The sequence below is a fragment of the Euwallacea similis genome, chromosome 35 (genome assembly GCF_039881205.1).
Source record: "Euwallacea similis isolate ESF13 chromosome 35, ESF131.1, whole genome shotgun sequence".
Taxonomy (NCBI): Eukaryota; Metazoa; Arthropoda; class Insecta; order Coleoptera; family Curculionidae; genus Euwallacea; species Euwallacea similis.
The window spans coordinates 712293-730538 of NC_089643.1; the positions used below are offsets into that span (position 1 = coordinate 712293).

An 18246-nucleotide genomic window follows, 5' to 3' on the forward strand; every position below is an offset into this window, starting at 1 on the left:
TAATAGAAACATTTCACTATAAATTTCTATTCCCTGAATCGACATACCATCACTAGTCACCAAATTGTCAATAAACTGCCATGAATGCGTAAATATTTAAATATAATTAATTATATAGGTATTAGTATCAACTTTAAAAAAAAAGACGAGTTGAAACATTTCATCTTAATAAAACAACAGTAGCGTAATTTGTATTGTAACCGAAGTTATATAATTTTTTTTTAATATGACTTTTCAGTTCGGCTTGTATAGTTTGTATAATCATCAGTGCTTTAATAGATTTGTAAGTAGCAATAGTAGGCAGCAACTGCACCTATCAATGTTTTAAAACAAGCCTTTCCAGATTAAACTTAAATCCAGATTTTCGCCTCGCTTGAATTTATCTCTGCTCCTTCTCTGTACTTTTTTCACTGAGAATTGTTTTAATTTATGTTGCTGCAAAGCAAATTTTAAGGTTTTCGAATTGCGCGAAAAAATGGGCGTAACATGCTTTTAGCTACAAGGTAAAACCTAAACTTCCTTTCTCTTTTAAATTTAAGCTTTTGTATTTCATTTTAGGAACAGTAGACGAAATTTAGATGTTTCCAACTGTTAAAAATCAGTAGCGTGGCGAATTCTTCGACGCAATTATTTGATTTAAAATTTTCAAGTTGAAATTTTCATTTCATTTTCGACTATAGATCAATATTTCATGGGTACACTCTGTGATTTTACATTTTTTTTGCTATTACAAGGGAAGTTTTATAATTTCCTGCTTACAATTGAAAGCAAAAAGATGAGAGGCGTACCTTATCGTGTTTAGATGAACCTAACTATATCAATTTTGAAATTAGTCAAATTTTACCCTGTTCTGTTAGTCTGATACACCATTTGGTCTTCACAAGGCAGTTCTTAAACTTATTCTTTCACCGTTTATCTGCATGATACACCTCTGCATTATACGCTACTGGATCATCAGGAAGCGTAAGTAATTTCTAAGCTCAGATTTTTAAAATTTTATTCTGTTTGTGCACCATTTAAATGTACACCGGACACGCCACTGGGTTTTAACAATGGTTTTATTAGGTTCTGTTATGGAGAAGGAAATTTGAGTTCGGTCCAAGATCCACATTAATTTACTTTGCACCAAGGTCCACTTACTCCTAGATTTGCTATGGATTGTCAGAGGGTTCTTTGAAATTTGAAAAACATTTATAATCCAGTAAAGACAAGGGCGTACAGATCAAAATTTTCAAATAATAACTAGCAAAAAAACATACGCGCGAGATAATAATTTGGAAAATTGCTAGAGTATAAATGGCTGTAAAAGGAGTGTTAAAGTAGAGGCGCTCAGCATACAATATTCAAGTAAGAAGCAGTCGACAAAACAGGCTGTGACGCCGCTGATTTAGCAGATACTCAATGTTAGTAAGGTTCTCAATTTTAATTTGCAACAGAGACGTAGGTACTGGAGGTAATTCTGAAATTAAGAACGAGGCGAAACAACAAGAAAACAAGAAATGGAAGAATTAATTTTTAAAAATTGGAGGTTCTAAAATATTGTCTGCGACATTGTAATGAGTTAATGGTTTGCTGCTTCTTGAATACTGAAGAAGTTGAACGTAATTTGAAAAACATGCATTTTTGGCCAATAACCGAACACAATTTTTAAGTAAGAATTCGCCAGAAAGTGAGGAACCAGAAAAAAGTGGAAATGGATTAAATGATTTTTTTAATTGCTGGATTCAAAAACATCATGATACGTCAATGACAAATGTTTATAGGAAAATGCATTGGGGGAAAATCGACCATGTTACTGGATTCTGCGCAAATACGTGTTTTCTCAAACGTGTTTTGAACGATATCAATTTTCAGCGCGTTAAGAAATACAGGGGGTATAATGTATATGTATACATATATAACGAAATGTTCAATTTATAGAAACACCCTGTATATTCTACTTCAATCCGCATGCTTCCATCGTAATTAATATCCGAGATACTTACGAAATACGTCCAAAAAGGGAAACACTCTACAGAAAGAATTTTGATTTGTACGATTTTTTACTGGAATTGGACTTGGATCGATAGGAACAGTGACCCTACAGTGAAAACTTGAAGGGATATTGAAAACTGGCAACCTCGCAACTAGTCTTCGGTCAAATCGTCATGGACTCAGGACTTGGAGTTAACTTCAGATATGGCAGCTGTCAGAGCAAGGCAGTGTTGCTAAACTTCGTTTTTTTTTGCAACATCCTGTCGAGGAAATTATGGCATATTACAGAATTTCTGACCACCATTTTTGAACCTGTGGAACCTCAAATTGGGTCCTAATCTCTATGTCATATTCAGCGCTATTTGTCCCCATTGCATTTGAGCTTCGCGAATATTTTGTTGAAAACTCTAAAGCATAACGATCATAAATTTGAGGTTTATCTACTTTAAATAAAACGGCTTTTGACTGCATTGAGCCTCATAAGAAACTAGGTCATCCGGCATTCCCTTAATTAATGATCAAGGTTGTTCTTGAGGTTGGAGTAGGTGAAGATGTAGAAACATATGTCGAAACCAAGCGCGCTCTCCCACCGAGCACGTGTTCGTCGCGACACTGCTCTAGCTGACGCTCTATTGATTACAGTGTGCATGCTAATGTCGAGTGGCGACAGTGTGTGTCCGCGTAGTTCCCATTTTTCCCCGAAATTCCAACCCCTCTTATCAAATTCTTCCTGCAGGACGTCTCGCCGGAAACCGGTAAGTCCCTTGTAGGTGTGGAAGACGCGTTCGACGCTTGCCGGCGTCGTTATGAGATCTCCAATGACGATATACAATATGATATGAGTCTCACGTGGTTATTGATCGCGAGCGCTGTTGCCGTCCTTCGGGGATGAAACCGCGCTAAGGGTCGCGTGGAGCTTGATTTGTTTGTTTACGTTGGAAGGGTATAATTAGAATTCGTGTTTATTCTGGGAGAGTTATTTAAGGAAGGGAGTCGTCATTTCTGGTGATGAAGTTCAATCATTCGCGATCCATGTCGCAGAACGATGACGCACTTTTAACAGCCGGCCTATCATATATTATCAAATTATGTTACTCATCAATACCACATAGGGGCAGATGGATGTTATAGGAGAGTTTAGAAATATGGATGTTTCTGGCAACGCCGTAAGGGCAGCGCCGACGCCAAGGCGTCGGGGACGTCCAACCCTTGGGCTTATAATTTCATATTTTGAACTGGATTGGTGGGAGGGGAAAGAAAACAGACCAATAAAGAGGAGTTTATGAAAATTCATATCGCAGATATGATTGGTAGAGATGATCTTGGGAAAGCTGCACATCAGAGGGGGGATTTACGATTTGGGGGTCGCCATCGTGTTTTGAGGTTTTTGGGAGATGAGTTCACATTTATATAATTAATGCTCGGTTTAAAAGTTGCGATATCCATTGGAAATCTATCATGCAGTCAAGAGATCTACATATGTTCATATAATATGATATCGGATTGTCGAGTTAGTCGCTCGACAACCTCCATAAGTGTTCCCTTTCAATCCAATCCAAACTTCAAATCTGAAGAAATTCTTAGACTTGCCTATTTCTGGTGTTTAAAGTAATGACAGTGCCAATCAAGACTGAATCCAACATTAAATATGGAAGAAGTTAGAGCTTGGATTCAGGTATCTTAATTTTATAAATTCTTGATGAAACTCCAGAAGGGCTCCAGATTGCTCTTTATGCTGCTCGTCTTGAAATTTCAATTTTTACCCCTGTTGTACATATATGCAGTTATGAGTGTGAGTTAGACGAAGGTAGCTAGAAATTAGGGGTTGAGAATTCCGAATTCTTTTAAAACATTGAAGGTGTTGAAGAGTTTGTTGTTTATCATTTCTGAGCCTCGCAAATGCTCAGTTTTATTAATTTTGAAATATTGCGTTAAAGTTAGATAAGATGAAATGTGGAATAATTATAGAGCTTGAATTCGTTCCAAATCAATATATTTCTGATGGAGTGCTAGAGTGGCTCGCGATCTCTTTCATTTATTACAAAATATAAAATGCAAGGAACAACGTATGTTATGTACTTTCGTATCTTTATCGGCTCTCCAGTAGTATCAGGCCATGGTTACGAAAATTGTAAAGCAATTTTCAGTATATTTGGGAAGCTGAAACTTCATTTTTATATCGAACGCTCTGTATATTTTGTGATTTTTCGACTTCATTAAAGATAATTATTACACACGTTTTTAATGATTTTTAAATGGAGTTTTTGGAATGACTGACATGATACGATTTTAAGTCTCGAAAGCGCGTCCTAGAAGGGGCATGCTTTAGACCTATACTTAAGTAGTAACTTGAACTGACTTAGCCCTTTTCTCTTCTATAAATTTATAATGTCTTGCATCTTATTTCTGACCCTCTTAATGCAATAACCCACCAAGCACGGTTGCATCGATGCATACAGCTCAGGTAGGGATAATTAACAATGATAATTAGGAACACAACAGGTTAAAAAAATTACCTGTTGGTTTTCTCCTCATTGTGATTGTTAAATGTCCCTACATGACGCTGTATGCAACAATGCAATCGTAATTGGTGTGTTATTGGATTAGGAGGGTCAGATATAAAGTGCAAGTACATTATAAATTTTTAGAGGAGAAAAGTACTAAATCAGTTCAAGTTCCTACGTAAGTACGAAGAAAAAAACGAATTCATCCTGTGTCTGGGGTGGATGGTCAATGGGGGGTCAATCACCCCTACAAAAAAGGATTTTTTCCCAGTATTGTGGGAATCACTTCAAAAAATATATGCATGGTGTATTGCATCATGTTAATTAAAAAAAACACAGTTTTTCATTGATTCTCTATTTAGTTTGATGTTGCTACGCAATTCGCCTAATACATATTTCTGCTGTTTCTGAGATACAGGATGATAAGGTTTAAAAAATAATAGTTTTCGAAAAACTGTGGCGATATCCGATTCTTCGAGCCAGACCAAATTTTTATGATTTTTATGATTGGGGCTGTGAACATTAATCTATGATTGATGTTCACAGTCCCAACACCTGCAACCGCTTTAGGGACAATAAATCAGAAAAATTAAGTTTATCAAGCAATGGTAACGGTTAGAAAAAAATATATTAAGGCCCATAATTGAAGGCTCCAAGTCTTTCTCCTCTTGCGATGAAAATACCTACGATTATACTTAGTTGAAAAATAAATAAATTTGGAAACGCTCTAATAGAGCAGTTGCAGGAAAAAGGAGGCGAGATTGTCTTGTAAAGTAAAGTGGGTTTAACATGGTTCAATTATGACGGTGTCTTTCCATTTCGCCTGAATATGTAGTAGATTTTCAGTTTCTTGCTATACAGGGTGGCGTAACGAAAACTTTACACAACGATTTTCAGTGTTTAAAATGAAAATGTGTAAAAACGCTAGGGCGCGTCGATTTTTGATTCGAGGAGAACAATTTTTTATTGTATTTTCAACTCTTCAATTTCAACCCCTGAACAAAGGTGACAGTTACCCTAAAAATTTTTAATGGGAAGGGGTGTCGAGTGATACCCCATTTTAAAGGTAGTTGTACCTTGATTCTAACCTCCAAGTCTGAAGCCACTGTCATTATCTCCGTTGACTTGACAGCTTGTCAAAGTCTGTGGTAATTTCTCATAATAAGAGCTGCAGACTTCAATATGACGGTAGGAAGGCCTTTAATTGTGAGATGTCACTGAATCGTTTTGAAGGAAATGAGTTTTATCTCTAATCGTATAATTCATGAATGGGAAAATGGCAGTGACTTCAAATTTGGAGGTCATATTCAGGATGCAACTACCTTTAAAATATTACCTAGCACCTCTTCCCATTAAAATTTTTATGGGGTAACTATCATCTTTGTTCAGTGTTTGAAGTTGAACGGTTGAAAGTACAATAAAATATTATTCTCCTTGAATCAAAATCGACAAATCCGAGCGTTTTTACATGTTTTCATTCTAAATACTGAAAATCGAGATGTGAAAATTTTCGTTGAGCCACCCTGTATGTGTTCATTTGTATACTTTGAATGGTATGAGAATATTAGTACTCAATACAAAGCAACCTAAGAAATTCCACTAACCCGAATGATTAGCACAAAGGATTTCACTCCCGTGTTGAGGAACGTTCCACGTTACAGCAATGGACACGGAATTCCAGGCCGTTATCGGTTTCGAGCTTGTTAGTGTTCATCAGGCGGCCATAGGTAAATATCCTGGTGTGGGACGTTATTCAAAATTAGAAAAACGGCAATAACTATTCCGAGAGCGGATACGACTACTGTCGGCATTGAACTGAATTGAAATTCTCGGTGACTCCTTGGGGTAATCCTTGAATTCTAACAAATTCCACTCCTATGATCAGCACAGGAGATTTCGTTCTCGTGTTGAGACATATTCCACATTGTATTAATAGACATAGAATCTTAGGCAAGTGGTGTGTTTCTCAAGATCGGAGTCAAATCTCATGTGCTGATTGTTACTTTTAGTGGAATTTTTCTCTTTCATTCCCGCATCTGCGCAACATCGTTTATTTCTCCGATATTCTATAGGGGCATTCTGTGTATTGAATTTGATTGGAGACGCTTTAAGAGTTCGGAAAAATTACAGTGATACTTTTATGAACACTTTCGCACTCTGTAGCTCAGAAATTCAGGAAATTCGGGCCTATGTTTGTGTGAGCAATCAAACCTTAAAATGTGTGTTTTAAACTATTCCTGAAGTCCTGATTTTAATACCTGCGACACCCTGTATATTATTAATGTTTTTGATGGATATCTGTTGTTGAATACATTTGTAATGAGCCCCCCTAGGATTATGAATTACTAGTTGCAGATTCAGCGGTGCAAATGGAAAAATGCAACATTCCTGTTGATAATTATTAGTGAACGGCTTATTGTTCACATTCCCTTACCTCTAAGGAGAGACTTCTTTTCTTGTAACACAAACCACGCGGTTGTAAAGAGAAAACTTCCCGAAAAAATGTGTTTGATGGAAATCGCCTCGATCGATTGACTCCACCCTGTTTGCCGATAATTTTTAAATTTTTCATAAATGCGAATGCGGCAATGAATTCTGCCTGAAATTCTGCGGTTCCTTGTCATTTAATTGAATTCGCATTTTAATTAATAAAAAATTTCCCATACGACGAAATGGATAATGGCCCTGTATTTGATATTTCCCCCTTCGGCGCGTGTGATAATTTTTTTTTAATAACTCTGTACTATTCGACACGATTTTAAAACGTCCCCCTAAAATAGACGACGAGGCAGCCCCTCCGAAACGTAAATCAAAATTTTCCTTTGACCGTCCTGTATATTCGAAGGTGGGAAAGGGTTGTCGCTTATTGAGAAACAGCGCATTTTTATTTATCTTTTTTTGTCCGATGAAGGCTAGTCGGGGCACAGACGTTGACTCTCACGGTATGTTCATAATCCTTTGAAAACACGCGTTTTGTCCCGTGCTGTTTATACCGACTAGCCAGCAATAGAACATTATTATCATCCCACAAAGGAGATGCGCGTTAAGAAAAAGGGATCAACGAGGGGTGAATCATACGGAGACAAAGAGAATTCGGGGTGTGAAATGAGCTTTTGGTCAATTTTCGCTATCAGATGTATTAGTCCAGCTGGAAAATCTATACGATGATTAAATTTCCACTTCAGACATGCCTCCTTGTTTCGTGGCAAACGAAACGCGGGTTGTGTTGCAGAGGAGCGAATTTATTTTATTCAATAAATAACGATTAAAAACACGTTTCTTTTCATTATCGCGGGTTTCCTTCGAAGGCATCTCTGCTTAATGGAATAAAATCAAAAACGACAACTGAAATTTATCGTACGACTATAACGAAAAAACGTCTTATTGCTGAGATTTAGCGCGGTGTTGGAGCACAGAAAAATCCATCGGACCTTATTGGCCAATGCGTTTTAATTTTCATTCCTTGAGTGACATTTATTGCTTGTAAGAGTTATTAAATTTACGAGTTATTGTGCCATTTGCATATCGATTAGCCTTTTCATTCGCGCCAGGAACAATAGACATTTACATAAGAACGTCCCAGAATTAAAATATTTACATCTCATCTCTGCTGATTACATTTCCAATTCCGACATTAATTTTCCCCGGCCAAAATGCAAAATCACCGAGCAATCTCGACGTCTAAAAACGAAATTATTTTCTCCCGAGTTTACTTTGTGTCTCCCAAATACTCAATCATTCATGGAAATGACGGATTTTAATGTTACAAAAGTTCTAATTCACGGAGTTGAGGCGGAATGCCATTAGAAAACTCTGGAACTCAGAACCGGATTCAGGATATTTTAAAAAGGAATTCAGCGAGTTTTTGGGAAAATCGTAGCATGCACACCAGAGGGCGGAAGCCGGACGCAATTTGGGAGATTCGCAGATGAGATGGAGCTTTGAGGCTCTATAAAGCTGCCGTACCGTCGAAGGTATTTCCGGTTAGGCACAGGAATGAACCCGGACCTGACCAAGATGATGAATGTAAATGTAACAAAGTTTTAATTCCAGAAGTGGAAACGGTATGTCTTCGGCAATATCTTCACATTTCCATTTAAATGTATTCGAGGTCCGCAGTTGAAAGTGGAATTACTCCCGGTTTTTATATCTCCGCCGAGAACAGTATCAGAAGTTAATTTGTGGTAAAATCTGAGAAGCGAGCTTTTGACTTGTCGTTTAATGACTAAGTGGTCCCTTATATTCCCCCGTCTTCGCTGAAACATCTGAAGAAATTATTAAAACTTTAACCATGTCTGAAACATCCGAAACCCCACGGAGCCAATTACCCCATAAAACATCATCTAATTGAGAATAATTCCGGAGTACGATAGTACAGTTGTCAATACTAGTTATATATCGATTGGGGGCGAGCATTTGTCATAGTGTGGCGGTTGGTCGGCGGCCGACGGTGGTCAGCGGACCCCCCGGGGGCGGCGGGGGGCCGGGAGGGAACGTAAAGGGGGAGCTCCTGATCAATACTCAGGTCTACCACCGGAGTGCCAACAAAGCAACTATAACAGATTCTGGGCTATTGTTCATCAGGAGATAAAATGAGAAAATGAATTTTGCTCGCCCGAGAGCGAGAGAGGAACTGGACAGCGGCGCGCTGGCCATTCCTTCACACCGGTCAATACACATATTGTATAATATATTGAGCAGGGTCGGATTTTAGGGGTGGCAAATCGCCTGGAGGCGCCCAGAATCCCCCCTCCCACGTGGACGTGTATGAAATGAAAAAAGAATCGAGGCAGGCCCCTAATATATACATATACGCAGTTCCAAATCTGCGGCCCTGTTGACCATTCGATAGTAGTTGAACAGAGAACAATAATTGGAAATTCCTGCAAAATGTGCTTAGTTTCGATGATGGAGGACTCAAAAACAGTTAAAGATGGGTATAAATCCATGTATAGCGCGAGTAATACCCCTGGTTTGAGGCTTATAAATATTAAGGTACATAAGGGGTGTACAGTTGAAAAAGTCGGTTTTTCTGAATAGATAAGCGACTTCTTGCAGTTTCGCCAATAACACTCAGTTTCGAGGCTTCGGAACTATAAAACGGGAAGAAAAGTATATGGGAACCTGCATACTAGAAATAATCGTCTTGATTTGAAGTTTCTACATATCAAATAAAATAGGGGATTTTCGGTTCAAAATAGTCTACTTTTCAACGGTTAAAAGGAGGAGTGCCTGAATTGGAGATTTCTTGCGAAGTTCTTAATAATACTCAGTTTCGTGGCTCCACTAAACGGGGGAAGATTTCTATGTATCAAATAATATAGGGGACCTTCGGTTGAAAAAAAATCCTTTTGGGGGCCGAATAGAGACCTAACTGAAATTGAGATATCTTGCAATCTTCCTGATAATACTCGGCTTTGAGGCTTCAGGCTTCAGAACTCTAATACGGAGATAGATAAATATGGTTTTTCTAATTTTGGGACGTAACGGGTTTAATTTCGTAATTAGTTACATAATGAGCAAAATTAGGAAAAATTATGTATGAAACTCATTAGAAAATGCTATTTTTTGTAAATCGTGCCCTATTGCCGGATAAAAGGGGATAAAATTGAACATTCTCTAACTGGTTACGTAAATAGCAATTATATTCTTATAGTGTTAACGCTTGAGGAGAATGAACCAGTTAAATTAAATTCGCACGTCGATGAAAAGCGCGATTTTTGAACATTTTTGGACGAACTGATCTTTCTACTGAGTATTTTTTTATCAAATTAAAGAAAATGAATTAAGAAACTGGTGTTCCCATAAGTGCATTTTTTTTCAATTTTAATTATTGGAAAAATTGTAAATCTAAAATTTATATTCTTAAAAAAAATCTATTTCTTAAAGTTAGGTGGTGGGTGGTGGGTCTGATTGACTGATTGAAAATCTTAGCATTTGCACCCATTTTAGCGCCCCAAGGTTCAATGTTTTGTTGAGAAATAAATTCAAGACAGTAAGAAAAAACATTTTCCTTTCTGGCCATTGACCGGAGTGACATTTGAACTCGGTTTAACGTTAACGTTAAGGAAGGAAGATGTTTGGATTATTTCCAACGAAGTCGGTTTCCCGAAACTTTCGTTTTTCCAATGCCATTCCCTATGCGCAACTAATAATGTCTCTTCACCATAGTGATGTTTAGATCAAGCGTGCTCTCCAATTTCCGATTTCGAGGTCATTCTTCCGTACATCTAGGTTTCCTCTAATTGTATGAGTCCCTGTTCTTGAACTCGTACCTGCAAAGGAAGCCTGGTTCCTTCTATGTGTGATGAGTTTTGTTGATTGAGATTTTCCGGCTTTGACTTGTGGAGTACATATCTCAATGTGTTTGGAGGGTTTTTCGGTAAGAAGGTGTATTTGTTCGTAGTTATTCTGACCTGTGGTTTCTACCTCCGACATTTCAGAAACGCCTTCGATATATACCAGGTGTCCCAATGGAAATTTTGCACCTCGATTTTCAGTATTTAAAATGGAATTGTGTACAAATGTCGGACCCGTCGATTTTTTATTCAAAGAAGATAATTTTTTATTGTATTTTTACTTTAACTTCAACTTCAACTTCAATTTCAACTTCAACTTCAACTTCAACTTTAACGTAAACTTTAACTTCAACTCCTCAATAAGGGTAAAGGGTTACCCCCAAAAATGTCTAAAGGGAAGGGGTGTCTAGTGATATCCCACTTTAAAGGTAGCTGTACCGTGATTATAACTTTCACGTTTGAAGTCACTGCCATTATCCCCGTTAATATGACAGCTAGTTAAAGTCTTTGGGGAAAAAACTTTTAGTTAATAATTAATTTATCATAATAAGAGTTCCAGACTTCAAAATGAGTGCAGAAAGACTTTTAAACGTGAGATATCACTGAATCGTTTTGACGGAGGCGAGCTTTACTCCTGAAGTTTAAAAGCATACGATTGTTTATTTGTAATTTTTTTCTTAAAAAAGACGGATAAATGAAAAGTGTTCACGTTATTTTTGCGATAAGCATATAAATGCTGAAAATAATCGCCATTTACCTCCACACCATAAGTAAATTTTGTTCAAAGCGTTGTCTTACGTTACGTAACATTTCAGGTGTAATTTGGTGGCCTCCATAAATTATACGATTAGATGTAAAATTTACCTCCGTCAAAATGATTCAGTGATATTGCACTTTTAAAGATCTTCTTACCATCATTCTGGAAGCTGCAGCTCTTATCGTGATAAAAATCATTAATTAAAAGCCTTTTCCTCATCGACTTTGACAAGCTGTCGCCCGCATCAGCGGGGATGATGACAGTGACTTCAAACTTAGAGGTTATAATCAGGGTGTAGCTACCTTTAAAATGAGGTATTACTCGACATCCCTTCCCAATAAAAATTTTGAGGGGTAACTTTCACCCCTGTTTAGGAGTTGAAGTTGACTAGTTGAAAATACAGTAAAAAATTGTTCCTCTCGAATCAAAAATTTGACGAGTTCGAGCGTTTTTACACTTTTTCATTAGGCCACCTTGTGTTGTGTTCTGTACCATGTCTTTTCTAACATTTTCTACTTTGTCACACTTTTGCCACTTAATATTGTTGTGGCACGCTTATACGCGCATCCAAAATGCCCAAACTCTTCAATTCATTATGAAAACTTCACTCATGACGTATTGAAGGCCCATTATTATCGTTGTCAAGTTCATTTTATTGATGTGTTTAACAAACTAAATAGTTTAAGTTACATCAAAAATAAATGTACTTCTGCGATGTTATAACGTTAAAATGTCATTTGTTGATTGAAAATGATATAGCGACTTATCCATTCATGGAATATTCTGCTGTCTGAAAAAAACACTGCGAAATGAAGAAGTTTCGTTTTCAAAGTTGGATCTTTACAGCGAGAGCAGCAGTCGAATTATTTTTAGATTATTTGTAGAGCTCACAGAAAGTTTTCTAAAACGCATTGAAGAGTTCGGGCGCTATTTGAAATAACCCTCATACAAAGTTTTGATTATTCCTATTTTTTGACACAGAATGGTTTGAAAGATAGTTTAGACACTATTCCGGGTGTAAAAAAAACTATAGAATTCATGTCGGGCGATTTGGGAGGCCATCCACGCGGTCCTTCTATTCCTAACCACCAATTAGGGTAGCTAATGTTTAGAACTGGAGGCGCAACTAAAATAAAATGTAATGGTGCACTATCGTGCATGAATGGCTGGTTCTAAATATTCAGGAAGACGTACTTCAAAAACCTTCCATTAAATCTTTGTGGAAGAAGCACTAATAATTTCAACTAAAATTTTGAGAGAAAATTTTAATTGAGGATGACTTTCTGCGAGAGCACGTGAATTTTTTGCAGCACAAATATGCCTATTGTGAAAATTAGCGAAGAACACATTACTTAGAAAATTCGTGGTCGTTGCTAATTGAGTATATAATCAAGCAAATCTATTCTGAAAATAGGGCCTACACAGTTCGCAAATGATAGGGGCAAAGTTACCGAGCTTTTAAAATTTGTCATAGAGTTTCATGTGTAATAATTCAATTCACTGGCATTTTTTCATGTATTAATTTGAGGGGTATTCGATTTTATTCATAGTAGCTTCTTCAAATTTCAACTGTTCGGATTGCTGTAAGCTTTCCTGGGATATGTGTTGCCCTGTTGAAATTGCCGGTTTCATCAAATCTTGCGTGTATATTAGCTAAAGTTTGCCTGTTTGGGGACCCTCTGTGCGGAAATCTCGCTTCATATGTACATTTGTCTTGCAGTTTGAGCACCCTTTCTCGTGAACCATTTTGTTGAGCAAATGTACGTCTGGCATTTCTGTGTTAGTAAATTGAAAAAAGTCTACATTAGAAAATAAAAAAAAAACATACATTAAATTTAGCTTTTGATAACTAATATTAAAATTTAAAAATCTATTAATTGCAATAAGCTTTCTAATTTTGCCGCCATGGAAACATGTGCATTGTTTTCCAAGAATAATTATTCAATATTGCGACATTGTCTACCATCTTCAAGGACATTGGGGCATTTTCTTGTGATTTCTTCATCGTACAGTAAAATTAGAAAAAAAAACTGTTCGCTTCATCTTGCTTTAAAAATAATGAGAAATCGTAGGTTGTGTTCATCAGGTTTTTGAACACTTTCATTATTTTAAGCATAACAAATTTCAAATTCAAATTCAAATTTAAAATTTAAAAATTTTAAATTTCAATAATTGTTTTCAAAAATGTTTTCAGATATTTTTCTTTATTCTTTAATAGTTTATAAAAATGTGCTAATTTTTCAGTAATTTCAAATTTATTTCGTCAATTTATGCCAAATAGCTTTGTAGTTAATTGGGCTTTAGTAAAGCTCTACAAGTGCTGAAAAATTCGTAAAAACAAAATAAGTTAAAAATAGTCGAGAATCGGTACTATGTTGTATTATAAAACTTATATTTATTTTCTATAAAAAATCAACTTTCAAAAATTGTCATGTTGCATTTAAAAAAATGAAGTAAGGGTGAGTTTCCGGTTTGACCGGAAGTCATATCAGGATGAAAATATTTTTACAATTTTAGGATTTTTCCAGAAAATGAAAATGCACACTTCAAAAACACATTAAACTTGCAATTTTCCATATACGGATTGTGTCAGCTCCGAAAAGTGAACCCTGCATGTGGCCAACGAGGCAAATTACCGACATATTTTCGGGAAAAGACGAGACAATAAGATTAGTAAATGTGCAAACGAGAGCTAGAACCTAAGACAAAAATATGGTACCCCCATTAGAAGACAATGAGGATGTAAAAGAGCGAAATGTTACGTAGTGGGATGAATGTTAAAGAAAAAATTATGTATTTGGAATGTTGAACGTTTGTCGACTGAGTCAAATAAGAACAGCTCAAGCTAATGCATGCTTCTTTGAGTTAACACTTCAAACTGAACTAGGACTACACCATTGAGTTGAGGCTTCTAGTATCAAATGAAGCAGCCGATGTTCGATACAAAAAAATCGATTTTCTGGCGGCTGAACAGGGAAGTGAATGAAATTAAAGATTTCTTCAATTTGTTTCAAGGCTGCAGATCTAGACAGGAATGGGAGTCTTCGTTCCTCCAAGTGGGCCTGTTATTAATTCTGTACGGGAGTGAATGTTTTTTTAGGTTTTTGAGAGTTTCAGTGACGTTTTCGATTACTGATGCTCTAAAACTCTCCGACATAAATTCGACCTCCAGAGCTCATAGACATAAGAAAGAATCCTCAGATTTTCAATTTGTCTGTGAATAAAAGGAAAAGCGAAAGATAAAACAAACATTTCGTATTGATTCGGGTCCCATCGGGGAGGAGTCCGGCCGGCAATAGAAATTCTCCTGTTGCATTAAAAAGAATGAGAAATGCAATATCAACATCTTATCCCGAGTCCATCTCGGACAATTCCTTTGACTGGACTTCTAAAACCATCTAAAGCGGTCCATTTTTCTCTGCTTTGTCGGATCCCCAGAGGGAGCACGAGGAGGTGCTCACACAGGACTACGTTAAGTGCTTTCGACAACTTTACTCTATTACTATTTTCTTATTTGGACATCACAGAGAGTTTCTTTTGTGGTGATTTTTCGAAAAAGTGCTCCGTCCGTCCATATGTTTATTTTATTTAGTTGCTTTTCACTTACATGTTTACGGAAATCAGTATTCGTTTTGAACTTGGACATTCAATCTACGGCGAGCCACGGAGAGCATCTCCTGTGGTTTTTTGTCTTCGCTCTGGATAATTACGGGTGGATTAAGGGCGGAAGGCAACGAGTCGTAGCTATTTTCATTTTTTGAGACATCGGCGAGAAACAATACCTCCTTAAACGTGTTCCTCGAACGGCTCACCTCGGCTCCGGAACGACACCAGGAAAGATTACCTCCGAGGGCGGGGCATGACCCCGCATATGGCAAGCGTAAAATATGAATATCAGATTCCCCAACTCGGGGGGGATCCGGCCAATGAACGCGTGGCCCTTTATTACTTCCATAAATCTGTCATAATCATAGCTGGAGGCTTAACGTCCACGGCGCTATTGGCCTGCTTGGCGCAATGCGGAGATGTTTCTCTCCGCCCTGCCTCATCGGATATTAATATCGGATTTTTGTGTGTATGTGCGGGTCTGAAGTCGCGAAATGCTGCCCGCGCACTCTGTCGGACAGCACCGGACCTTATCATAGAGGGAAAGAAACGACCCTTTACTTCCTGGGGCATGACTCGGGCATTTGCCAGAGGAATTGCACCAGGGCAATTTTATGTTTTGTATCAAATTTTCACTTTTATAGACACCTGCCGTGCCCTAGCTGCGGCATAGAAACAATAATCTGAAGAAGCAACCCCTAAATGCAGCCGTCCGTTAAAAATGTGCACCGTCAATGTCCGAAACAAGAAGTTTCCCGGAACGGCGTGCCATGCATTGTCCATTTGCGGCCGTAATGGCCATGGAGCAGCATCTCGCCGGCCAACACACGACTTGAAAATCAATATCATCTTTGAACGAATACTTGGTAGCGCACACACGCATAGCTTTCCCAGGGGTTATGAGGAAAATCAACCCCCTCCCGTTGTCCATCCCTGATGGGTGGTTGCAGCCGGAAATGCCTTTAGTATAAATAAAAACCAGTGGCGGACCGCCGTGAAGTCCATGGACGAGCATATTTGTCGTTTGTATTCCATACTCAGGGGATAAACAGGACTTTGACTAACCTCAGCATTTTACTAAGACATGTGCAAAGGGTTGATGATGAATTTTCTGCTTTTCGCAATATTCATAAAATTCTCAATACTTAAGGAGGCATGGCTGGAAGATAAGTTTACCGAGAGGTTAAGTCGCTCATGGAATTTAATTTTTCTTGTAGGACTTAAGCTATAACCCTGATTTTATACAGTTTAAGTGTATGCAAAAGTTCTCAGAAATCCGGTAAGTTTATTTTCCAAAAATCTAGTGGCGTTCTGAAGGTTTTTAAAATTAGCGAATAAGATAAGTTCCAAGATCCTACAAGCCTGATGATCTTACAACGCCAACTAATTTTATGAAACTTCCGAAGATTAGCGTAACCAATCGTTTAGTGGTTCCTAAAAATCGACAACAATCGGGCTTAGTTATGCATGGAAAAGTAGTTATGAAAAGATACTTAGTTGTTCAAAAAAGTTCCAGAGGCAGTACCATATTTTTACTTTGCGGTACGTCTCTTTTACTCCACTTTTCCACAATGGTTGAGACTTTTATGCATATTTTTCACAAACCAAAGCCCTGCAAAACGAGTTTCAAACTGTCCGAACAAGAGTAAAACAGTAAATGATTTGAAAAGTCCGTAAAAAAGTTTGAAACGCAGCAATGCCTCTGATCTTGGTTAGTTGTAGAAACCAAAACTGTGTCTATTAAAGTTGAGATTTCGAGTTTATTTCTCAAAATCCAGGGACAGATCGAATTCCAAGCGACTAATAAATTTGCAAAACCAGCGTTTTAACTTTCAATTAATTAAAAATTTGTACACATTTTTAAAATCGACCTAAACGTCTGAAAGTTGCTAAGTTCAAAGACCAATACTGTATCGTTGAATCTTGCAAACTTCGAGATTATGTCCCAAAAACCTGGGACATACTGAACGAATTTAAAAACTGGTGAAAGCTCTTAAGACCAGAACTCTATTGAAGCTGCAAATTTCTAGTCAAGTTCGAAATTTTCAGGGACGTACAAAATGAGTTTCAACCGTCCAAAAATAAGCACAAACAGAGGTTTGATGGTTAATATATAGGGTGTTACGAAAGTAATGAGGAATCGTTTAGCAGCAAATTTTTCGTTTGAGAGTATAACAAAAAGCTCGGTAGGTCCTACCTATTAAGATTTAATTATTTTTGCTTCATAACTTATACAACTTTTGAAATGTTTCCTCCAAATTTCAGATCAACAATCAAAAATCACATTTTAGTAAAATTCTAATGTCGTTTTTTTATATTCAACTGAATTAATTTTATATAAACTCATCTCCTTTTGAACACTCAACCACTTACCAACTTACCACCATTTTGTGGAATATTTCTTATCAGAATATTAGAGCTGAGCGATTATAGCTAGACATACTTTTGATTACCTCTGGGGGAGAATCTGATTTTTCCTCTTTGCTGACTGCCACGCGATAAACAATGATGGCTTTATCGTCTGGCATTTGGAGTAGTTGCCATTGTGTACCATGATAAATGGTGGAACAGTTGTGATAATTACAAAACTTGACAGGCGAAGTAACTTTTAATTGTTTCTAATATAATAAGACATCACATGTTCCGGTAAGCAATAAAATCGCAGTAATTATTCGAGGATGTCTCCTTGCAGGCAGAAAGTTATCCAGAGAGATATTGGATTGAAATAGGATGGGCCAGTAGTCGTCATTTGCCTTTCCGGCGTCAAAGACGATGGCGGTTATTTCCCTTCGACCGGAACTAAAGACGATCTTACGGCCTGTCCGCTTCAAACGGATAAAGCTTTGTTGGGGCAGTCCGGATGATTTGAATAACCACTGTCGAACCTGGTTTAATTGAGACGGAGAGGATGAGGACAAGACAATTTCGGGCTTATTGGCCGGATTTTGAAATCGAAGATTTTCATTAGGTTCCTACAAGACACGCTGCAAAACTTCGGTATCTAATGGTCATGGCATAATTGGGTAAAAACTTTAATTATGACTAAAGACTTCAAATTACTCAAAATTTAGTCTTGAAAATGCTATAATTAATTTAGACTCGTCCG

The 18246-nt window shown here is 37.4% G+C and overlaps 1 protein-coding gene across 1 annotated transcript in view; it reads left to right on the top strand.

Annotated features, from left to right (window-relative positions):
• Positions 1-17575, top strand: part of Pi4KIIIalpha (phosphatidylinositol 4-kinase III alpha) — a 95648-nt gene extending 78073 nt beyond the window's left edge. The window contains exon 27 of the transcript XR_010752925.1: positions 17565-17575. The gene's annotated coding sequence lies outside the window, so the exon portion shown is untranslated. The remainder of the gene's footprint in view (positions 1-17564) is intronic.
• The last annotated feature ends 671 nt before the right edge of the window (positions 17576-18246 follow it).